Below are 27,216 nucleotides of genomic sequence, written 5' to 3' on the forward strand. Positions count from 1 at the left end.
GCTCATATGCTTAGCTCATAGGTCATAAATTAATGTTCATCAACCTAAATCATGTGAGAATATCCTTTTACATGCACATGGCATATGAATTTGCACTATATAGCTTAGGATACACTTGAGAGCACCTTTCAAGGCTCCACTATTTACTAGATCATTATTCCTGTGTGTGTATAGATATATGTGAGCAACCCTTTCACATAACACCTTAAGTCACACATGTTCAGACATCATATTCATATATGTTAAAACAAAAACTAGAACTATCCTATCAAAGGTATACATGTGAAATGCATAGGCAAAGTCCCATCCCCCTGCCCATACTAGTAAACCTATCAAGTAATCCTAGCTAAGGAAACCCATATCATACTTTCATAAACATCATGTTAACATGCATAATAGTAGACACTAGTGATCATGAGAACTATATTTCATATATACACCATGACCTATACTACTTATAACATGCATGTAAGTTAGTGTATGTTTACATTGGTCAACATGATCACATAAAGTCTATCAACAACAAATTAAGGAGGACACCCTCTTAGAACATAATACTCTTTCAAGCATAGACCACACAACACACAATAGCATATGAGATAAGTCAACTTCATATTATACTTTAGACTCTTAACTTGTTCTATTCATGCATTCACATAGGGTTACATAGGTAATGGATTATTCACCATATTTAAATCATCAATGGCAGCACCTATACACATGCTTATACAATAGCCATACAACCTAGATCACAACTAGAATAGGAAAGTATGGATAAAGTTCTCATAGTAACATCATAAGCACATGTTCATATGTTCGTCAATTTGCCATCAAAGACATGGTCAACACATATATAATGAAAATAAAGTCACATCCACAAAAAGTGGACCATAACACACAATGCCATACAAAGCTTCATCAACTAGATTAATATAGAAAAATAGAAGGATGAGCCATTCTTAAAATTGAATCAATCTATGATTATCTTTGATCAATACTCCTTTCTCCTAACTTATAAATTATATAGAAGTATCTATAAGTTCTTAAATCTTAAACGAAACCACGTACAAGTTGTCACATGAGCATGATACAACTAGTGCACTATATAACATATTGATGGAAAGTAGAGAGTTGTAGATCATCAGGTAACTTCCCTTGTTTTGAATATACATTTAGGGTAGTATCCGAATATATATAAATCAAATCTAAATCATGCTTCATCCACCCTAGAATTAAGATCACAAAATTTTCATACAACATTCAAATTGTAGGCTAGAAGAACCGAAATCAATTCGTGCCAAGACTTTTTTTGTTTGAACATAAAGAATTAATATCCACAATTCACTAATATCATCAGTACAAGGCAGTATTTAAGGACAATATAATCTACACAAAATTATACTCTATTTGCTATAACATCTAGATCAATGTGGACATGCTATTTTAGACATCAATGGAAAGTACAAGAATCATAGGCTAATCGACATTGATAAACATGAATCACTTATACACAATTCATCAATAAAATCAAATTAAGACAGTAGATACAACAAGATTAACATGATCGAAATCCATTTTTATTTAATTACGAACCCATATTTTAGTGATCACATTGTTAACTAGTCAGGCATGTTCAAACCTTCATACATTGATCCACATGGGTTATTCATCATGAATTCAAAACCAATTCACGTAAAAAACAGTATATATAACCACTTTAACATAAAAGAATCACAACTCAATCGATAACAAGTCATGATCACAATGACCATCAAAGAGCTAAATCGATTTATGGGAGGAACATGGGTTCATCATGCAATTGGAGTAACATAACGTTCAAACAAACATGTTAAAATCAATTTATCGTGATTTAACCATTTAAAACAATTTGAGAAAGAACCCAAGTCTAAATTGAAAGATTGATCATAAAATCTCTTTAAAAACGTTGAGAAGAACTCTCAAAGTGAAAGGTTACTTAGATATGAACGATCACCATACCTTTATCTTCATGAAAACCATTAAAGTTTTATGAATAAACCATAATAATTGATGGTCTAAGCGGTTATTGAGCTTCACCAACAATGGAGGTTTTTAGGGAGATGAATTTTAGAGTGAAAGGTTTAATTCGTGTAGAGGGATTGGGAATGGGTTGTTATCGTTTTACATAAATTTATACACACAAACTTATTATAATCATTTTAGGATGTGGGGTGAAATTCCCATTCACCCATTAAATAAAACAGACGCAAGGCAGCAGTTAGAGGCCACCATCACGGCCCTATCAACTGGCCGTTGGTCAATCGACTGGCAGTCCTTTGACTTACGTCGATTGGTCCTTAGCCAATTTTTGGGTTGAGACCTGAAAAATATAAGTGTCCATCTATTAGACTTCACCAATGGTCCGTTTATCAACCAACTAGCCGTCGTTTGGTCCGTCGATTGAAACTGCCTAAACAGTGTCTTTAAAAGCCTTGGGTCCTTCTTGTGGGTCCTTTAGTGGGGCACTTTTTAAATCGTACCCAGAATTTTAAACGTAAATACAACCCTTAATAAGTTATAGAGATTCTACATAAGTTTCACCCAAAACAAATACGCATAACGCACCCAAAAAGGCTAGGCCCCATCAAGACACACATAGACGTCTCAAGAGCTAACTTTCGAATATTTTGGACGTTTTGGATGTTTCAACTCTAATCTTCAAGAAACTCCATATACTACAATTAAGAATAATTAAAACCCATTTTATGACTTCATAATCTTATTTCATACAATTTATAAGCATGCATAGACACATGAGGTACATAGATGACTAGCTGTCGAACATTTTGGTCGACCCTTGACGTTTGACTTCCAAATCACCTAAAACATTATAAACATACTATAAACCATATTATAAGTCAATTATGACCTTAAAAACTTAATTCAAACATGTTAGGATGTATGCACCCTCAGTCATTTTTGGGGTCTTAAAGTATGGGACGCTATCTATCCATTGCACTAAGTAGACCTTCCGAAAAGGGAGTCTTCGTATTTTCTATCATGTGATAAAAAATAATATAGATAAATTAAGGTCTAATGTTAAGGAAGTATATTGAAAATATTATTTATGTGATGAATTTAAGAATGACTAATGTAGAATGCTTAATCCAAGGGAATCCTCAAGGAGCAATAAGTGGGATTAGTAATATAGGATGTTACTCTCACATTGCACTTAGCGTAACTTATAAGTACTATTGGATAAGATTATCTGCATGGAATCCTTATTGTATGATTGTCTTTACACCAAGAGTGTGAACTGGTTTTCCCGGCAGAGCTAAGCCAATGGTTGGTAGTCTTAAGGATCGCTTTGGTGTGTCTTTAAAGCGGTGTATGGGTGGTCCCTTCTTGTCTCACCTTAGGGAGTATTTTGGGAAACTTCATGGGAAAAGAGTTCACTATGCTTGGAATAAAATTCTCACTATAATGTTGTCTCTGTTACACTGTGTTTCTCTGTAATGTTTTTGGAGTTCACTGTAAAGTGACTCCTTGTGCTAAACTTATGGAAAACTTTTATTATGTGCTAAATTATGATTCATATACTATTTTAACTCAAAAATAATCAAAGTTTTACTTATTTGGCCTGAAATATTATTTTACTAAGATATCCCTTTTTACATGTTTTTGTTTATACCATACTTAGTAAACTATTTTGTACTAACCCCATACTTTTCTATACTTAATAAATATAGGTGGAGGCATGTTTGAAAACTACAAGACAAGCATAGGAAGTATTCTCTCAAGACTATGTATTTCTTCATATATTCGAGGCATAGTCGTACTTCTTAGTTTCTAAACATATCATGTCTTTTCATTTTATGTAAAGGGTCGTGTCCCTAAGATATTTATGTCATGCCTTTAAGTTGTCTTTTGTAGATGAGAAAATTCCGTAGCTATTATGAAAGATGATTTCTTTATTAATTTATTTGTGAAAAGTTTTAATTCAGAACTACTTTTCATGTCTTATGTATTGAATGATAGCTTAAGGCTTGTACAAGACCTCCGAAAGGTCAAGTACGTAGTTGTTTCGACCTATGGATGCTCCCTTCTTCTAGGGAGTACTTTCAAGTCGTTACACACTAGGTATGCCAACAAAGGACTATTAGGATAGCTCTTATAACTTATTTAGAGATAGTTTCATGTCGTTCTAGCAAAGTTATTCCTAAGTCCATCAGTCCTCTCAAGAAAAAAAAAACATTATGGTCTTTCACTTGAAGGCTTCTATTTACCTTCTAGACTTTCATGCATCATTAACTCATACAAATACATGAGAAAGGTACCTAATCCTACTAAGTCAAGACATCACATCCACATAACTTTTATGCATCAAGTAGAGGGACCTATGTCTACCAATGAAGACACATAATCATCCTATCACGTATTCAAGAACATTGAAGTACCATGTAGGGATAACCATGTCTACCTAACAAGATACAATAACAATACATATAGAGATTCATCATATTGTATCATATCAACATATAACCATTTAGTGTAAATCATACTTTTACATCATACATGTACGTATACCATATCATCCTTTACATTATTCATCTTATAAAACAATTATATGCAATGGCCATACTAATAGTATATATAGCACATAAACACCGCCACCATAAGTGTATCATACCAATAAATACAATTCAATATCAATTCTTTACTAAATAGATGAATTAGGTCAACCCATTACGTTCAAATCATCATCATCACCATTCCTTAGCCTTTTCAAATAATTCACTTTACAAAGCTCTTACCAGTAACAATGTATACATTATTAGCCAACAACCAATCCATATCAATGATTCAATAACATACAATATAGTTATCATCATGCTATGGAAGATTATAAACCACTTCATTATGATCTATACAAAATTCAATAGCCCAATACACATGATCAATTCACCCACTGTAGAGCCAAAACATGGAATTCAAGGAATACGTGGATTCATGGATGTTTTGATATTAAAACCAAAAAATAGCATTAATTATTTCATAAAACATTGATTTGAACCTTTTCATGCAAGAACCCGTGCTTAGAATTCAAAATAGGGATTTAGGATTTCTCTGGTCTTTTAAAAAGCCTTACGAATTGGCTCATTGAATGATAGAATAATCTAGAATGAATTAAGAATACCTTAATTGAAGAAATACCATGAAATTAGGCTTTAAAGTTGGAGATGTTGTCCTTCTTCATTAGAACATGAACGTCATCAATTGATTATCTAACTGGAGAGAATTTAGAGAGAAGGGAGAGCATCTAAAATTTATGTATTCTAATTGAGGGTTGTTTTATATCAGGGTAAAGGATGCATAATGAATTAAAATACATAAATAATGCACCCCCAAATTACGCAAAATACCCCTACATTAATTCGACATTTTTAGACAAGTCAAACTTACCTTAAATTTTTTGAATTCTCGTCCGGGAACAAGTCCGCGTCGCGGAACTGTTCAAGACATTAGAGTCCACGACGTGGACCAAAAATTTGGACCTTGATGAACTATGCACAATTTGTTGTTCCCTTGGGCAACTGGTTGGCCCAAGGTTTTGTCCTACTTAAGGATCCCTAGGGTTATCCTTGGGAAGTTGTAACACGACATTTTGTCCTTTGACGTTTTGATTTCCAAACTCTACAAACATACTTCTAATGCTAATATTAATTATTTTAATACCTTATAACTCATAAAACACATGATAGTCTCTAGTTTAACCTCGTTAATTTTGAAGGTTTTTACATTATCCACCACTTAGACAAACATTCATCCTCAAACGACACCAAAAAACTTTCAACACTTAAAAAAAAAAAACTGAAGATTAGCAGCTTATAAGCATACCACATGGTACATAATTCACATATCTAGGAGGGAAATCAACTCCACATAAATAAGAGGCTCTAAAATATCACAAGAAAGTATGAAAAACATCTACAACTTACCATGCTATAAGACTCTACCTTGTAATTTCAATTAGGAGGAACTTCCTTCTCCACCAGTTATGATTCTCATTACTTTATTTCTAAGAACATTATTCCCATCTCTCATGAAATACGATTATGCAACATTTTCACAATTAAAGCATGCTTACAACTTTACTCATCAAACATTTAGGCAATATCATTATAAATGCAAATCAACAAGAGAGACAACATCTTCTAAACTCAATTTAAAATATAAACATAATATTATGAAAATCTTCACAATTAAAGAAGATCAATGAAATAAATTTTCACTTAGACTCCTAAGCGCATGCAACATGCTAATAAAAAGTTCAAGCTATCAAGCTTGAAAAGAATAGAAGAGAAGAGAAAAAATCAGTCATCACAACTATTAACTGTAGTCCCACGCTTCGGAAAAAACCTATCAACACACAGAAGGGAGAACTATAACATATCGGACCCTTCATCCGGCTTCGCTTCCTTGTTAGCTTGGAGGTAATAGGAGCGATTCGTCTTTGGTTCACCAAAATCTCGACCACATGAATATCATAAGCATAATGAAGCATCAAAAAATTATAAGATTTCATACTAAACTTATTGTCTTTATCAAATGAATTACATCACAAGCCACCTCTAAGTAAACTTGTGTCAGGCCAAGTTCACATCCCATAATACTAAAAGATAAGTACTTCTCTTTGGTCATTCTTAATTATAATACACTCTCATAATTAAGACTTAGGTTCTTCATAACATATGAGAACTCCACCCCTAGGATACCTCAAAACACACTTGTGTAATGCATGTGAGGCATCCCATTTTGCCTGCATACTAAGCATATCTTGAAGTCACCCTATTCCCTTTCATTTTAGTTTAGGAGTTTCTAGTCGGACTATATTATATTCACAAGGAAGAATAATCTTAATTCAATCATGTCTTGGAAATTAACTATAGAAACTATCCAAGATAAGAATACATCATGTAGGTCATGTTATAGGTAGCTTCAAGTCATACTTGTGCGATGTATGAATGACATCCCATACTACGATCCACACTATGTACTCTTCTACGCTATGTTAGTCTAAACTTACTTATCTTACATCCTTATATATTATATTTAACGTATTATCATAATAGATTTACTACTGTGGAAAGCATCTCAACATACCAACCAAGCTTACTAAGGAAGGATACTTTAAGGATACAAAATAACCATCCTTAAAACCATGCAACCAATCATATAAATGAAAGCTAATCCATAGGGGAGCATGAACACTCAACCCTAAGCAACCATGAGAAACAAATCTCAAACGATTCCATGAAATGCACCTTGTATGCAAGTAAAACTTACATGAAATGCAACTTGCATGCAGATCAAGCTAACATTAGGAGAGTATCGGCCTTTCCCCTAAGGTTATCATGAAATGGTTTTGGCCGAAATAAAGTCATGTTCTCATGAAGGAACTGTAATAATGCTACTTCAAGCTATTCTTAGGATATCTTCATTTCTCAATATAAAGGTACCATGGGACACCCCCATCCCACAGCTACCATAATCAAGCACCCTAGCAACACATCACCAAGATAAACTTGAGAGATCTTACTTCCTCCATCCCTAGATATCATGAGAATCATCACCTCAAGCTACCATGAGTTTCAACTGAATCTTCCACGAGATTCAACATCTCAAGCTACCATGAGTATTTAAACTGAAGCCTCCTTGTGATTTACTATCTGAAGCTACCCTTGAGATCTACCATCTCATGCTATAACGAGATCCACCATCTCAAGCTATTATGAGATCATATGTTTCAAGAATCATGACATATACCATCTAAATCTATCACATGTTGGTCTTGTCTCACCAAGTCTATCACACAAGAAGAGGTTATTCAATTCAACGTCAAGCTATTGTTGTCAATATTGTCTTGATTCATTTTAGGTTCATAGGTTAACATAGAATACATCTATGTGAGAGTAAATATTTCTCCTAGCTTGTTCATGTATAAGTGTAAAAGAATAAGAAAACACAACCCCAATTTCTTCAAAACGGCATTACCCACAAAGCCATAGGAACAATGGTATACACCCTATAATTTTATTAGTACATTCAAGTAATCATGATCCATGATCAATTAAGAGTGAATTCATTGAAATAGATTATTAGATAGTAAGTCTAGGCATGCATGATCATATTGGTTCAAGTCCATGATCAAAAGACAAGATCATCCTTGATCAAGATAATGTATTTAAATTCATATCAAGATGATTGAATCATGATCAAATAGAATACAATAAAATTTAATTAAAAAGGTCAACTTAACTTGCATTTAATGCCTAAAATCACCGTGATCACCTTCAACATCAAACACAACAATAGACCATTAAAACCTCATGAATACATAATATAATAATCATATGAACATAATTGAACTCTACCACTAGAATTGGATCACAATCGAGCCTTACCCATAATTCAATCACAACCCTACCTAGATTGGGGTCTTGTGGATTCATCATTAAAGATACTTATGGGGACATCATGGATGGAAGTATCCATGTATGAATAAGATTCATATAAAGTAGATTATATTCTTAAACCAAGATTGAATTCATGTTAAATTTCGTCCTAACAGCAGCCCCTAATTTCTTTTCTTCTTCTATGGTGTTCTTGAGAGTGTTTTTGAGAGGGAGAAGATTTTATTTGGATTCTAGAGTGTTAATGGCTCTTTCCTTTTATAAATACTCATAAAATACCTAAAATAACCTCTCATGAATTTTTTTGGATGTGGGAGGAATTTACCAAATTGCCCCACCCTTGGCGAATCTCCGCAAAAAATACAGGCTGAAACAACTCCCTACAAGCGACTGACCATCGATGTAATTCTGACACCGTCCTAAAAGTCTGTCTTTTGTGAAATGGATTCAAATTTTTGGGGATCAACTTCCAAGTCTATGTGTGAAGTGAAGCCCCCAATCGACAGGGCATAGCCTCGAGTACGTAGCGTTATCTTAGAGTCGTGGTTAGCAACTGTCAAGACAATGTTTTTCAATATTTTGGGCTCTCCTCAAGGACCCCTAGGGTGGTACTTGGGGAGTGGTGCCTTGAAGTTTTAACCATAAATACAACTTTCTAGGTGTTTAGGAACATGTCTTTCGAATTTGAACTCCAAACCTCTCGTAAAACATTTAAGGCACACTACAACAGAGAAGGACGTCAAAAGGCTAACTTTCAAAAATCTAAGACTTTTGACCTTCAAACTCCAAAATTTTGCTTAAAATATCCTAATTAACCATTTTTAGAATTTATAAGTTCATGACACACATGCTAAGCTGTAACGACCTGTTTAGTCGTTTTGAGCAGCAGATTTTATTTCTGGAAAAACTGGCTGAGACGACGGAACCCACGACGGACCGTCATGGGCACGACAGACCGTCGAGGGGGTCTCGTTCCAAAACACTTAGAATTCTGAAATTTGGGTACTGAAATCGACTCTCTGAACTTCGTAACGGCATGGCAGGACGGACCGTCGTGGGCACGACGGACCGTCACAGACTCTTCAAGGAAATTGAGTCTCTGAACTTTGTGACGGAAGCAGCAGGACGGACCGTCGCAGGCACGACGGGCCGTCACAGGCTGCGTAATCCCAGGCTGGGTCGGATTTCTTTTAAGTAATTTAAGGGGCGTTTTGGACTATTCCTGCTTTAATTATAAAGTTAGTGGGTTAATGTTAATAAGTCTAATTACTTGGGGGTTAAAAGAGGTAACCTTGAGTTAATTAGGTGGATATTATTACCATCTTTATACTTAATTATATGCTAATTAGGGTAAAAGAAAGAGGGTTTGAATAAGAAAAAGAAAAAGAACAGAAAGAGAGGGAGAACGAGTAGAGAGAAAGAGAAACGAAGAGGACAACAAGATTTTGGGGAATTTGCTTGCTTGATCACGAATCTTCGGTGGAGGTAGGTTATGGTTTATGCTATTCGTAGTAAACTCTTAATAGCGAATGATATGTATTGGGTAGTATTGTAAACTCTTCTATATGCTTAATTGTATGCTTGTATGAATGTGATTATATAATTGTGATAAAATAAGCATGATGAAGCTATTGAATCCCAAATCTTGAAAAACCCTAATCTACTTTGTTAATGAGATTGATGATGCCTTGGTATAAAAGAAGGCTTGATGAACTAAAGTAATGGGGTTGATGATGCCTTGGTATAAAAGAAGGATTGATGAATTAATAGAATGAGATTAGGGGAGCGGGTGTCACGAACCGACACGTAGAATTAGGGGAGCGGGTGTCACGAACCGACACGTAGAATTAGGGGATCGGGTGTCACGAACCGACACGTAGATTTAGGGGACCGGGTGTCACGAACCGACACGTAGAATTAGGGGATCGGGTGTCACGAACCGACACGTAGAATTAGGGGATCGGGTGTCACGAACCGACACGTAGAATTAGGGGATCGGGTGTCACGAACCGACACGTAGAATTAGGGGATCGGGTGTCACGAACCGACACGTAGAATTAGGGGATCGGGTGTCACGAACCGACACGTAGAATTAGGGGATCGGGTGTCACGAACCGACACGTAGAATTAGGGGATCGGGTGTCACGAACCGACACGTAGAATTAGGGGATCGGGTGTCACGAACCGACACGTAGAATTAGGGGATCGGGTGTCACGAACCGACACGTAGAATTAGGGGATCGGGTGTCACGAACCGACACGTAGAATTAGGGGATCGGGTGTCACGAACCGACACGTAGAATTAGGGGATCGGGTGTCACGAACCGACACGTAGAATTAGGGGATCGGGTGTCACGAACCGACACGTAGAATTAGGGGATCGGGTGTCACGAACCGACACGTAGAATTAGGGGATCGGGTGTCACGAACCGACACGTAGAATTAGGGGATCGGGTGTCACGAACCGACACGTAGAATTAGGGGATCGGGTGTCACGAACCGACACGTAGAATTAGGGGATCGGGTGTCACGAACCGACACGTAGAATTAGGGGATCGGGTGTCACGAACCGACACGTAGAATTAGGGGATCGGGTGTCACGAACCGACACGTAGAATTAGGGGATCGGGTGTCACGAACCGACACGTAGAATTAGGGGATCGGGTGTCACGAACCGACACGTAGAATTAGGGGATCGGAGTGTCACGTACCGACACATAGTAGTAGTGGAGCGGAGTGTCACGTACCGACACAAGAGGAATAAAGATAATGAATCTTGAAAGATGTTAATATACTCAATCTAATGAACCTAATTCCCAAATGAGTATGGTATTGAGGCTTGAGTCCTCATGTGTGAACTTGGCGGTGCTTATTAATGATTATAGAACTTGTTGTTGCTACATGTTGAGTATTGTAGTTGATTTATGATATTATCTGATATATACTGTTTTCTATTTTGAGTTGGCCGATGATACCTACTCAGTACCCGTGTTTTGTACTGACCCCTACTTGTATTTGTTTTCTTTGTTATTTGTGGAGTGCAGCAAACGTACCGTCGTCTTCAACTCAACCGCAACTCTAGCCAGTCTTCATTACACCGGATTTCAGGGTGAGCTAATGCTTCTAGCTTGGACTGGATCTTCTTCCTCATGTCTTGATGCCTTGAAGTTCCGGCATGGACTAGCTTTTGTTTATTTTAGCTTCTTAGAATACTCTTAGTTTAGTAATTTGATCATAGATGTTCTTGTGGCGATGACTTCCAGATTTTGGGGAATAATAGATGTTGAATTTTAGAAGTTATTGAATTGGTTTTTATTAATGAGTTTAAGTCTTCCGCATTACTTTCTGTTGATATTATATTGAAATGTTAGGGTTTAGTTTGGTTGGTTCGCTCACATAGAAGGGGAAGTGTGGGTGCCAGTCGCGGCTCGGTTTTGGGTCGTGACATAAGCTCTATTGGGACCTAATTCATTTTTTGGGTCTTTAAAATATCCCCTACTTGAGAAATATTTGTCCTCGAATGACACCTTCTTAAACACTTTATTAAAGGACCACTTATAGATTAGAGAACCATCATACATGAATTATACCTAACTGAACATACCTAAATCAATGAAGCCATTCAATTCTAAGCTAGACATATCTGATGCCACTTAATATTCGTGAAGGAAACATTCTTACTAGCATTCAAGGAAAAGTAACGCATCTTAGCTATGAAATGATCCACATACTTCATGGAGCCTAAAAGACTTATTGACCCTACTATCTCATAAAAAGAGAAAAATCTATGGAACTACGTAAATTTAACTAGTCTTACACACCTTCACAACAGTTTAGGAAAATTATAGCAACAATAATCATAAAAAGACGTCATAAAAGGACTAAGTATCCCCCAGTTGGGATTAAACCACACATGCCTTCATCACTTCAATTCATAACTATTAGGAAAACAACATAACCAACAAGGCAAATCAAAATTATAGAAAATTCTGGAAATTTTTGTAAATTCTCACATAAGCACATACTAGAGAGGGACATAAAGAGATCATCTTTTATCACCCATGGATTAAAGAGAATTAATACTATTTCTCTTTGGAGGACCATCTTCCACCTCATTAGTGGCAGTTTTATTGCCTTCCCTCACATTAACCCTTGCCTTAGGACAATCCTCCATCATGTGGCCACTCTCACCACATCCATAACAACTATCTCAACAAGCCAAGCACCTAACCTCATGTTTATTACCACACGTAGGGCAAGTAGGTCCAGAATAGTCATTAGTCTTCCCTTTAGTTCTATGGTTCGGCACCCTCTAATCCTCATACCTAGGTCTACTAGAATAACCTTGTCCATAAATATTTTGTCGATTCATAGAACGACCATGTCCATCAGACGCATTATTTTAATTCCTACTTCTTTTGTTCTCCTTCTTAAGTTTGTATCCCTTTTTTTTTTTTGAGAAAACAAAATTAGTCAGGAGATATCCATATCTTCAACAAGCATTGCCATACTACACTCTTCTTCTATTAGTTTAGACACCCCCTCACAAATCTATTCATTAGGTATCTAGGTTTTTCTACCAAGGTTGGAGCATACTTTGACAAATGAGTGTACTTCAAAGATTACTCCTTAACACTAACATCGCGTTGCTTGAGGTTTATGAATTCCTCCAACTTGTGTCCTTCAGTTCTGTAGGAACGAACATATCAAGGAAGGCGACTTAAAAGTCTCTCACTCTATGGGAACCGCCCTTAAAGGCCTAGAATCCTTCCATTGTTCATACAAAAATCGATCTACATCATTCGATAAATAAGCCGCTAGGTCTAATTTTTTCCTATAGTCAATCCCATAGTATAAAGAGTCTTATAAACCTTGTAGATGAACACGTTTCCTTCTTCGTCCACCTTGGCGACAGTAATTCAAAAGGCTTCATCCTCAAACACTACCTAATTCTATAGTCACTAATTTACCCTATAGAGTTTTCTACCACCTCTCTTTTGTCTTAGGACATTAAGTCTTGAGCGAACTAATTCATAGAAGTCCTAAACTCCTCTATAGTAACATTCTCCACTTATTGATCATTAGGAACTTTAGGAGGGACTTGATTCCCTTGGGGAGGAACATCTTGATTCTGATTTCCAATTCCTTCCATTGTAGAAATTTCCCTAGTGTTATCCATAACCTGCACGAAATCGTAGGCAAATATAAGAAAAAAGGCGTTCTAAAGGCAAACTCTATGGCACGACGTAAAGAATGAAGAGGTGAAACTTTTGTAATTATCCCATAGCCTCCTACTCATAGATGTGTCATGACGAACACAGATGAATAAGGCTATACTAGATAAGGTTCTGACATATTCTAAGACCATTTCATAACCTTATGCTTCGATACAAAGTTTTTCATTACCGTGGAGCACCCAATAGAAGTAACATTATGTACATGTCCTCTCGGGGGTCTTGTACAATCCCTTAGACATCATTTATTTCATATATATGAAAACAATCAAGGAATTTAAAACTTTTTATTCCAAATATAATGCCAAACAATTTCATAAAAATGCTGCAATATGTCTCAAAAACTAACTATCACAACATGAGTACAAGTGTCTTGGTTCACAGCCCATAAATGTCTGAACATAGAAAAGAACATAAAAGAAAATATAGTGGAAGTGTCCTCTTATGCTATGAGGACTTATATATCTTAATTTATTTAAAGCCTTGGAAATCATACCCTTCAAAAGAAACTCAATACCCTACATTGGTTTAGAATGTAGAAAAAATATGTGTTCGTACGAAATGTACCAAGTATGGAAACTATCATACCAAACATAAGATATCTCAAAGGGTTAGTCAACAGTATACATAATTATAATATATAAAGGCATAGGGATAACGTGAATATCTTAAGCATAAAAAAGAATCATAAATCATATCAAAGTTTATATTAAACTCATTGTCCTTCATACTCAAATGAATTACATCAAAAGCCACTCAATGTATACTTGTTCAAGTCTAAGGTAGCATCACATAATACTACAAAGCTAAGTACTTTTATTTGGTCATTCATGATCAGAATCCACTCTCATAGTTACGACTTAGGTTAATCATAACATATGAGCCCTATGCCCCTATGCCACATCAAACGCACTTGTGCAATGCATGTGAGGCATCCCATTCTACCTCAGAAACAAAACATTTCTTGAAGTCACCATACTCCGTTTCATTTTAGTTTAGTACTATCGAGTAGAACAATTTCATATTGACAAGTAACTATCATCTTAAGTCAATCATGTCATGTAAATAAACTATAGCAACTATTAGAGCTAAACAAGTATCATTTGGCGTTCATTTTATTGGTAGCTTCAAGTAAAACTTTTGCCATATGTGAATGGCATCCCATACTACCATTCACCATAAGTAATCCTATATGTTATCCTACTCTAAGCTATCTTATCCTGCATCCTTGTCTATTAAGGTCAACATACTATCATATTAGACTTATTATGATATAATGCGTCTGAACATACAACCAAGCTTAACTAAGAAAGGATACAAGAGTATCTAACTAACAACTATAAAACCAATCATGTAGATGCAAAATAAGCCATAGGGGACAATGAATCCTCAACCCTAATCAACCATGAGAAACCAATCTAAAGCAATACCATGAAATTCACCTTGCATGAAAGTCAAGTTACCATGAAATGCACCTTGAATGCAAGTCAAGCTACAATAGAATGCACCTTGCATGCAAGTCAAGCTAACATTAGGAGGGTATAGGCCTTTCTTCTAAATCTATCATGAAATGGTTTTGGCCTAACAATTCATACTTTTATGAAGGCACTCTAGTCATTCTATTTCAAGCTATTCTTAGGAGGGTTTCATTACTCAATCTCAAGCTACCATGGGAGACACCATCCCCAAGCTACCATGATCAAGCATCCTTGCAACACGTGACCAAGCTAATCATGAGAGAGATTACTTCCTCCATCTCAATTATCATGATATTCATATGTTCAAGGTACCATGAGTAATTCAACTCATATTCCATGATATTCAAAATCTCAAGATCACATTGAGATTTACTTTATCAAGATACCCTTGAGATACACTTTATCAAGCTATCATGAGATCCACCATATCAAGCTATCATCAGATCTACCATCTCAAGCTATCGCACCTTTATATTGTGTTACCGATCCTACCACAAGAAAAGGGTATTCATTACAAGTTCAAGATATTCTAATTAATCATGTGTTGATTCATTTTAGGTTCTTAGGTCAATTTCGAATCAATATATGTGACAGAACTTGTTTCTCCTAGATTGTTCATGTCTATATGTAAAAGAGAAAGAAAAAATCACCACAATATCTTGATAATGACTTTAACCTAAATACCCTAGAAACAATTGCATACAAACCCTATAATCGATAACGACCTTCAAGCTATCATGATCAATGCTAATTACAAGTTAATTTTTTTAATATGATCATTATAAGGTAAGTCTAGGCATACATGGTCGCATAGGTTTAATTCCAAGTTTACATGTCAGGGTAATATTTGATCAATTAGGCCTAGTTCACTTCATATCTAGTTTATTCAATGATGATCAAATATCATACAATACAATTTAATTAATAAGGTCAACATAGAACCTTTATCTTGCCTCTAATGGCATAAAATCACTATGAACACCTTCAACAAAAAATACTACTATCAACAATGACAACATAACATAATCATCATACGAACATATATGAGTGCTACCCACTGGATTGCGATCCCAATCAAGACTCACCCACAATGCAATCACAACCCTTTCTAGATAAGGGTGTTTTTTATTCACAATTGAGGGATAACTATGGGTACTTCATGGATGCAAGAATCCGTGAGTGAATAAGCTTCACATACCTTAAATAAGATCCTTAAATGAATCTAAATCCATGGTGAACTTATTTTTAAAAGCAGCCCCCAATTTCTTTTCTTCTTCTATTGTGTTCTCGAAAGAGTTTTGGGGAAAGAGAAGATTTGATTTGGAGTCTAGACGCTAAATGTCTCTTTCAAGGTGGAAGTAAGAGGGCTATTGGTGTACCTTTCATCATCAAAAATCATTAGGGTTTCTTCTATTTGAGTTATGGTAGTCATCATTTAACTCACTTCCATTGAAGAAGCCTCTTTTCTAAGAGAGTTCAAAAAGAAATTTCCAACCCTAACTTCTTCTATCTTTGACTCTAAGTATGGGTCTTGCATGAAAACGTTTCTAATGATTCAATTATGATGTTTTCTATTGTTAGTTTGTGATTTAATTCTAAAACTTCAATAAAATCATGTTAAAGATTTTTATAAAGTTTTTGCTTAAGAAATGTGTTATATGAGTTTTATTTTGTAGTCTTTGAGCATTTCATCACTTGTGTTGTTGTTGATGTTTAGCTACTGCCATGAGGGCTAATTTAGGATGAATTGTTGAGTAAAATGTTATAGGTGATGCAATCTTGGATTAAAGGATAAGTTGCTTGTGTTATTTAGATTTAATTATGAAATGCTCTTGAGTGGTATGATCCACCTTCTTGGTGGTGTTTACTGTAAATTTTTAATGAGGCCTTGAAGGCATGGTATGTGAAGTAAGATTATAATGATGCTATTCCTGATAAATATGCTTTATGAAACAAATTATGTCAAGTAGGCTAGATAGTATGACTAAATAAATTACATGATTATATGAAATATGTTAAAGTGTGTGATGTGATGAATAAAGGTATAAGCATGTATAGAATGAAATGTGAATGAAATGATGCTTATGTGCTAGGTGTTTTCACATGTACACATACAAACTCACACTTGAATGAATTAATGAATGTAAGTTAAGTAGAAAGCGGTGTTTTGGGGTGAACACTGTTCGTGAGATGAGATGAAGTGTTTAGTAGCAACCTCACTACATCCTAAGAGCTTCCTAAGATAGATTGGAGGATGAATGCCCTTCGTGAGTTGAGATGTTGTGCTCACTAGTTATCCTTAACCTATAGCTTAAAATGTTGAGAATTTGTTGGGATTTATGCCTAAAATAAAGAGGATATGAAGAAGGGGTGGTTACACTTTGTGGGTTGAGAAGTTGTACTCCAATTTACCTCTTGATATGAGTACTCCTCGTGAGTAGAAAATGAGTTCCTTAGTACAACTCTCCTTATCCCTTTACAATGCGCCCGCATACGTATAGCAATTGGGAATGCCATATAAAAGCTAAAAGTAATACCTCACTCTAGGCAAGATAGGGGACCCTTCTCCAATAAGGGAAGTATCGGGAATCCATGTTTAGCTATCATGGTCTATGTCGGCTATGATAACCTCCACTAATGTAATGAAAGTACTAAGTCTTCTAAAAGAGTGTAGTAATTAGGTTATTAAGTGGAATAGGACTCTATCTATCCATTAAACTAAGTAGCATTCCGAAAGGGAAGTCTTGGTGTGTTGTTGAGTGTTCATCAAATGTCTTTTTATTGATTGGGGGCTTGTTCTCCCGAGCCGAGTAAGCCTAGAAGGGATACTCTTATGGATCAACTAGATGTGTATTGAAGGAGGTGTATGGGTGTTTCCTTCATGTCTTACCTTGGTGAGTTCTATGATAACCTTAGCTAGGGAAACTCCTACTAAAATGAGTTCACTTCCTTTTGGCTACACTTTGGGAGTTCAAAGCTTTGGGATTAAAACAGTTCACAGTATAGGCGAAAATGAATTCACTGTAAGTTTTCTTAACTTCATTGTAATGGTTCAAAGCTTTACTGTAAAATTGATCCTTTTAGTAAAATCTTGGAAATCTTCTGTAAGTGTTAAATGATGACTCCTATGTCGTTTTACTTCTATATTAATGAAGGTTTTACGTATTTGGCATGAAACCTTATTTTACTAAAATTTCCCTTTTTGCATGTTTTTGCATATTCCATACATAGTACGCTTTTTGTACTAACCCTATACTTTTTATATACTCTATATGTATAGGTTTTTAAGCAAGGTTGAAGTTTAGAAGGCAAAGCTTGGGAAAGATTCTCTCAAGACAGTATGTCCTTATATATTCGAGGTCATAGTTCTTAATTATTTTAGATTTGTATTACTTTTTATATGTAGTTCCTTCAAATGTAAATGGCCGTATCCCTAAGATATTATGTCGTGTCTTTATGTTTTGCTTGTGACGATGAGATTTCTTAGTATTTATGAAAGAATTCCTATTATATTAAATGTCGTGAAAATATTATTGTTTAGCACTACTTTTCATGTCTTATGTAATGAACGATAGATAAAAAGGCTTGTACAAGACCATAAAGGGTCAAGTACGCCTTGTCCCGATCCAAAGGCTCTCCCTAACTTCTAGGGGTACTTGCAAGTAGTTACATTAACTTTATCTACACGTTGAAAAGACAATTAGTACCTAGCACATGATACTAGATTAAGACACTACGCATAATACTTCCCATTGTGTGACCATCATAACCACACTTCATAATTCATACCTTTCCTTCAAGGACATTATCAACACTTATAGAGAATAGCAAGAATGTAAACACCGCAACCATAAGTAGACCATACCACACAATCACATTAAAGGCCGATTCCACAAACAATTTTATAGTAAAGAAGAGGAATAGGGAAATTTTACCGTATTTTCCATGCATTGATCATCATTGGTAGATTACCAATAATTCATTAATAATTCATAAACAAGGAATTAGCTAAAGTTAAAATAACATAAACTAAATACATAATTCAATTATCACATGATCAATATCACATTACCTACATTATAGTCTTAATTTGAGAAATTTGGAGGAACATGGGTTCATCATGATATTGAATGAAAAATCAACGTAAAAATAATAGTAGACATCAATTTATCATAATCATGCTTTTGAAATCTTTTGGAGAAGGAACACATGGATGGAATGAAAAATTGACAATTTGATTATGAAATCTCTTTGAAAACATTGGATGAAACTCTTTAGATGTATGGATAACTGAGGATTAAGGATCACCATACCTCATTACATGAAAAATATATTAAATTTTATAAATAAACAACCACAATCCATCAACTAAGTGTTTCTTGAGATTCATCTCCCATGGAGGTTTCTGAAGAGGTTTTGTTTTGAGAGGGATGGTGAAATTTGAAAAATATAATGGGAATTGGGTTTTCATCTTTTAAACTTACATAATATACCCTAAAATTGATAAAACAAATAAATAGATTCTATTTATGATGCGGGTGAATTTCCCATTCACCTCTTACTATGGCAGTGTGCTTGTAGTAGAATTGCAGGTTCCATTTACGTCAAAACTGATGGACCGTCATTTGAATGATGGGGCCGTAATGTACTTCTATAGATTGTTAATGAAGATATAATTCGGGGGCTTAAGCTCACACGGCTAGGTATTGAGCTACGCCCCCATTGACGGGGCATCACCTAGAGTACGGTCCATTATTTTATTTGCATAAATGGAAACTGCCAAGGCAATTTATTGCCAGCCTTTGGGTCGTCCCCAAGAACCCCTTGGGTGGTCCTTGGGGAGTCATCCCCATACTTTTTGACTTTAAATATGATTATATACAAGTGAAGGACCTTCCATGTTATTTTGGGAATCAAACAACAATTAAAGCATGTTAAGGCTCACTAGAATACACTAGCACATCTCAAGGATGACTTTTGAACGTCATCGGACGTTCTTGATCGTTTGAACTCTAAATTACTTCAAATTAAACATACACACTATAACACTTAATTAACATATTATTAACCTTTTTAGGAACATCTGAGGCTCTAAGAACCTTATTTCATTTTGACAGACATTATAGAAAGGCTAAATGATTGAGATTATGGATATTTGAAGGTGGTGAATTGACCTAATTCACTAGTATACTGTATATTTGATATTGAATTATTAATTTTTTGTATGGTTCACTTATGCGGCGGTGTTTAATTGTTATATATGCTATTAACATGTCCTTGTTCGACAATATTATGTGAATTATAATATCATCGTGTTATAGCTTGTATAAAAGAACAATATGAATTATGATATAGGGTATGTGAATGTGCGAGGTGAGAGAATGATCCCTCTAATCGATGGTATGATGATTTTGGGTCTTGATTGGTAGACATAGGTTGTTATGACCCAACATAGCCCCTAGGCGTAACTGGCGTCTTTGTCCTCTAGGAGGACTAAGACAAGCCCTTATCATAGATTATAGCACATAATAGGTCAAAAAATGCGGATAAAGTTAAAAGCTTTCATATATGTCTACTTCATGAGGTTTACAGAAACCTCTCACTTAAATATAATATATATACATAAGAGTTTACATAGACTCCTCACATATGAAGCTTACTTAGACTTTTCTCATATACAACATAACAAACATATAGGAATTTAGTCTAATACTTTGTCCCACATTAAATCATCCATAAGATTATTAACGTTTTGACATAGAAAATACAAAAAAAATATTCCATTACAGTCTTAAATTGATTGTCTCAAAGATAAGAAAAATAATAGTGTTTCTTAAGGTAAACAACATCATAGCTATAGTATAACTTGGCAACGTCCCCGAACATGCGGACTCACCAATGACTCGGGAAAAGATCCAAGTCTTCCTTGCAACAGACCACAAACTTCTTTATAACCCGAACCAAAAATGTTTTGGCAAAAGGGGAGAAATATGGGTTAGTACAAACCACATGTACTATTTATGACTTCAATGCACAGAATATCAAATGGACGAGAAAGGACAATTTAGTGAAAATCATGTTTTTCTAACAATTTAACTCAACATGCATATATAATTTGCATAATCAGTGAATTCAGCATAATATCAACCCAAATGTTGACCACCCAAGCAATATTTGTGCAGTGCCAAATATAGAACACCATAATCCTATCCAAGGCTAGTTATCACAATAAGCAACCCACTTCAAACCTACAACATATTCTCATAATTCATAATGACATGCTTAATAAATGAATATTACTCTTAACTTATCAACATACTAGTAATGATATCCATAATCTTAAAAGAACACTACAAGAACCATCCTGTAGGATCCCACATGTTGAATGTCTATGAGAAATACCATACCCTTCCTCACACTATGTAGTAGCCTCTAAGAAAACCCTAACAAGAGACCACATACTTACCTTGTTCATTTATATTTACATTAGGGAAAGAAGTGTGACAACCGACATGAGACCATGTGAGCTACATGGAATACGGTATTATACTCCCACTCCAAAAAGAGAGGATTTAAGCTTTTCTAAGGTGTAACCATTCGTACGTAGCAAACTAGGTGGATCCATTAAGCTAGAGTCCTATTTGGTCACATAGATAAGGGTCAAGGAGTTTGTTGATAAAAACCTTTACTTACTAGACGTGGAGGTTTCCATCTCAAAAGACAACACATAACTTCGTAATCAGGACTTAATAACGTGAGAAAACCTATGTGGGAGGTCGTACTTACTAAACGTGAGACCTCAATCTCATTTGCATGCCCTTTTGGTGCTAAGCAATTAATCCCTTTAGCAATCATATTACTTCATCAAACAAGTTCACATTAATCTCCTCTATACCCCTATGTAAACATCTCATTATATCTAGCCAATAGGTGATTACAAATGTGGACAATCCTTTCATTGTAGACACAGTCTAATAAGTGACTAAACATTTGACTTAACACTTTATTATAATAATGAGAAACTACCTTCAATCATATAAAAATCATACCATAACATACTGACATAATTCGTAACCAATTCAATAGTCTAAGGTATAGAATGAGAAATACTTAGCAACAACATCACTACCACACATTAGTCATAGAAGCATTACAATCTCAGTAACTCATATTTCATAATTGAGTCCAAAAAAAACCCAATCAACATACCTCATTACCCTTCCAAGAACGTTCATACTTCCATTTCCAATAATTCATAACCAATTGCATAAAAAGGTAAATTCAAGAAGCAAGTAAATAATTAACAACAATGTAATCAATCTACTTGTTCATGATCTTCACAATTCAACATATCAATTAAAGGTTTTCATGAAATTGGAGAAATGACATGGGTATAGGGAAATCTCATAGTAAATCATCAAATTACCATTCAATATATACTTAAAAACATTAATTTATCATAATTCATAACAATGGATTCATAATTTCATTTTTTACAAATGACCCATGTGTAGAAGAAAACCTAGATTTTGGGGGATTTAGAAATCATAATTTGGAGGGATATCTTGGGGAAATGAATACCTATATTTAAAGAAATTATACCTTAATGAATCTTAACCCACTAAATCAAAGTGCAACCCTAGAGAAATTGGACTTCCTCTTCAAGCTTTCTTGCTTCATCAATGGAGGATTTAGGGAGAGAGAAAATAGAGAGATATGAGAGATTTTGGGTTTTTGTTTTAGCGAATTTATTGTATGGTTAAAAATGACATAAATTTAACCCTTTATCAATATATAGTCACCCCCTAAATAATCCAACAGACCCCTCACTTAATTGGGTATTTTTGTGACATCAAAATGCTAAAAATATGACATTAACGAAACTGGGAAGTGGCTGCACATCGCGGGTTCAACTTATCAATTTATTTATTAAACCCGGGTTGAGGCATTAGACATTGTGTAGGCCTCTTATCGCGAGGCAAATTTTGTATCCCCACGTGATTGCTGCATGCAGGCTGCTATGGCAGCCTGCTCGCCCATGTTTAGGTCCTCCTTAATGATTCTTCTTGTGGTCCCTGGCGAGTGGTAACGGCAATTTTTAACCCTATATACTAAATTTTACCTATTTAAAGTCTTTTTACAAGTTCTGGACTTCATTGACCCTCCAAAACCTTCACAAAACATAGGGACTTTAACTAGTTCAATTTAATTAGTTTCTGGATCTTAAGGCCTTCTTTTGATGCTATGGCCGCAATACTTTACAAATAACTTATATGAACTTATTTAGGTCTAAATTAATTATTAATTAACAGATGAGTCTCTATTTTATGTCATGGAATTTCCAGGGTGTGTCAATACCCCCCCCCCTAGGAAAATTCATCCACGAATGACACTCTAGACCCTTATAAAAAAAGAAGAGAGTCAAGACAAGCATCCCAGAAACAACAATTTATAAAATTATTTACAACTCATAGAAGGAAATCACAAATCCATGCATCTTGTAATCTTTTAAATAACACATATGAACTTAATCCACAACATAACCATATACTCAAGCTCAATTTTGTATATTACATCAGGAGGTACTACCTTCTCCATTTCAATATGAGCATCAATATGAACAATAAGAGTTGACATTCTGATTTCTTATCAAAACAATAAAAACATGATCAATAAAATTTCCATGAGTACTTATAGCATACCATATACTTAAGTGAAAATGAACAGTAAGAAACATACTTCATGGACAAGAAAAAGAACACAAATTAGGCAAGAAATTCTACTATCATATGCAAATATTTAGAAAGGCATAATAAGTTCATAATTATTCATTATAGTCATACAAATAACTACTAACCTCCATCTATGATAGGAGTAAAGGTCTAAAGTTGAGGATAACGCGACATCATGTTGGGCTCGACCTCCCATGTTGCTCGCTCAAAAAGGTGTTTCCTCCGTAGAAATTTTATGGAGAAAACCTCCTTATTCCTCAATTTCTTTACTTGGCTATCTTATATCTCTATCGGGACATGTTCATAGGAAAGTTCCTCTTTAAACCTTAAACATCCTAGAAAAAGAATGCAAACCATATCACATAAAAACATCTTAAGTATGGGAACATGGAATACCGAATAAATCATGGCCAACTCATTCGGAAACTTCAACTTATAGGCAACACTCCCAACTCGCTTCGAAATTTCATAAGGGACCACATAACGGGGTCTAAGTTTTCCGTTCTTTCAAAACCTTATCACCCTATCATCGCTGAAATTTTCAAATAGACCCAATCTCCTACTTCGAATTCAAGGTATTTTTTTCTATTGTCAGCATTAAATTTTGGCCTACTTTGAACCATTTTATTCTAACCCTTATAACCCGAACTTTCTCAAGAGCTTCATAAACCATATCAGGACCAAGTAGATCAAAACCAACCGGGGATCTACACCCTCTCCAATAAAGTACCTCGAAGTGCTCCATAGATATAGTCGAATGATAGCTATTGTTGTAGGAGAACTCTATCAAAGGTAGGTGATAATCACAATTACCTTTGAAGTGAATGACACAAGAAATAAACATATATATAAGGGTTTGAATAATATGTTCCTCTTTTCCATCCATCTTGGGATGAAAAACGGTACTAAGCTTCACTTTCTTACCAATCCATTTTTGCAAAGCTCTCCAAAATGGGAGGTGAATTGAGTACCTTTATAAAATATAATGGAAAAAGGGTCTCCATGTAACTTCGCTATCTCTTTGATGTACAATTTTGCATAACCTGCAGCCGAATATGTGAATATGATGGGAAAAATGTGCAGAATTGGTTAGCCTATCCACAATGACCCAAATTGTGTCATGTTGTCTTTTAGTACGAGGAAACAATACTACAAAATCCATGTTAATATCCTTCTACTTCCATGTAGTAATATCTATATTTTGAGTCAAGCCACTCAGCCTTTAATGCTCCGTTTTTACTTGTTGGCAGTTTGGACACATTGCAACAAAATCCTCTAGGTCCCTTTTCATACCATTCAACCAATAAATTTTTTGTAAGTGGCGGTACATATTTGTGGCAACCGAATGGATTGAATACGGCGAGCCATGAGCCTCTTCCATGATCACTTCCCATAAGCCACCCACATACAATACGCACAACCTTCCTTGGTGCCTAACCACCCCATCTTCTCTTTGAGAAAAAGACTCATTAGACTTACTAAGGACCGTTTCGTTCAACTCCATCAATAGAGGATCAATGTGGTGCTTGGATTTTACCCCAACCACTAAAGATGACTTAGAGTTGTGATGAACCACGAAACCGCCCTTTGGAGAGTCTTCTAGTCGAACCCCAAATGAGCCAACCTATGTACCTCTTTCACTTACTCTCTCTTATTATCAACAAAATGAGACACGCTACCCTTGGGCACTCGTCTTAGTGCATCCGCAAACACATTAGCTTTTCCAGCATGGTAAAATATGCTCATATCTTAATCTTTTTAAAGTTCTAATGATCTTCTTGTTGTAGATTCAAGTCTTTCTGAGTGAATACATATTGTAGACTCTTGTGATCGGTGAACATATCAACATGTACCCTATAGAGATAATGTCTCATAATTTGATGCAAAATACCACCGGACGCAAGCTCAAGGTCATGAGTTATGTTAATTCTTTTCAGGTGGCTTGAGATACCTAGAGAAATATGCTATGACTTTGCCATGTTGCGTTAGCACACACCTAGACCTACTCGAGAGGCATCACAATAAACCACAAACCCTTCGGCACCCTCCAGTAAGATTAATACCGCATGTGAGGTGAGTCTATCCTTCAATAATTGGAAGCTCTTTTCACATGACTACTTCCATTAGAACATTGATTTCTTATGGTTTAAGGGCGTTAATAGATATGCGATAGACAAAAATCCTTTAAAAACCCTCCTAAAGTAACCGACAAACCCTAGAAAATTTTTGATGTCGGTTGGCTTCAAAGATCTAGGCCAATATCTGGCCACTTCCGTCTTTCTTAAATCAACCTCTACCCCTTTACTAGAGAAAATGTGACAAAGAAAAGCAACAGAATTGAACCACATTTCACATTTGCTAAACTAAGTGAAAAGTTGGTTAACCTTGAGATCTTGTAAAACTATACTTTAATTGCAAATACGATCATTCTCACTCCTAGAGTATATCAAAATGTCATCAATGAAGACAATCACAAACAAATCAAGACTTTTTCTGAAAACTTGATACATAAGGTCCCTTAATGCCGCCGGGGAATTTGTTAGACCAAATGATATCACTAGGAATTCAAAATGACCATATCTTATTCTAAATGATGTTTTTGGAATATCAACCTCCCTCATTCTAAATTGATGATAAACCGACCTTAAGTAAATGTTTGAAAAGTAACTCACTCCTGGGAGTTGATCAAACAAGTCATCAATCCTAGGGAGCGGGTACTTATTCTTTATAGTTATTTTGTGAATTGACGATACTAGAGACATATTCTCAAGACCCATCCTTATTCTTCACAAAAAATATGGGGGTACCCTATTGAAATATGGTTGGTTGAATAATACCATTATATAGAAAATCCTTTAGTTGAGCCTTTAATTCCTTCAAATCAAGTGGGGTCATCCGATAAGGAAGGATTGAAATCGGTTGTATACTTTCCAATGAATTTATGTCAAAGTCAATCTCCCGTTCAGGAGGAATTTTGGAAAGGTCATAGAAAAAGATCTCCGAAAGTTCTCTCACCACGGGTACTGAAGCTACGAGAGGGTCCTCAGATTCAAGATTCGTAACTCTTACTATGTGGTAGAGAAAAACCTTTTCAATAAACTTTCAATCTTGTAGTCATGAAATGATCTTACCCCTAGGATTTGAGTTTTCTCCTTTCAACTCAAAAATGGGATCATTATGGAATTGAAATTTTACTACCCTTGTCCTACAATCAAAAGAGGCAAATAAAGCATGCAACCAATCCATTCCTAATATGACATTAAAATCTAGAATATCAAGTTCTATCATATAAATTATTGTAACTCGATTTGTCAAGGAA

The sequence above is a fragment of the Solanum pennellii genome, chromosome 8 (genome assembly GCF_001406875.1).
Source record: "Solanum pennellii chromosome 8, SPENNV200".
NCBI classification, from domain to species: domain Eukaryota; kingdom Viridiplantae; phylum Streptophyta; class Magnoliopsida; order Solanales; family Solanaceae; genus Solanum; species Solanum pennellii.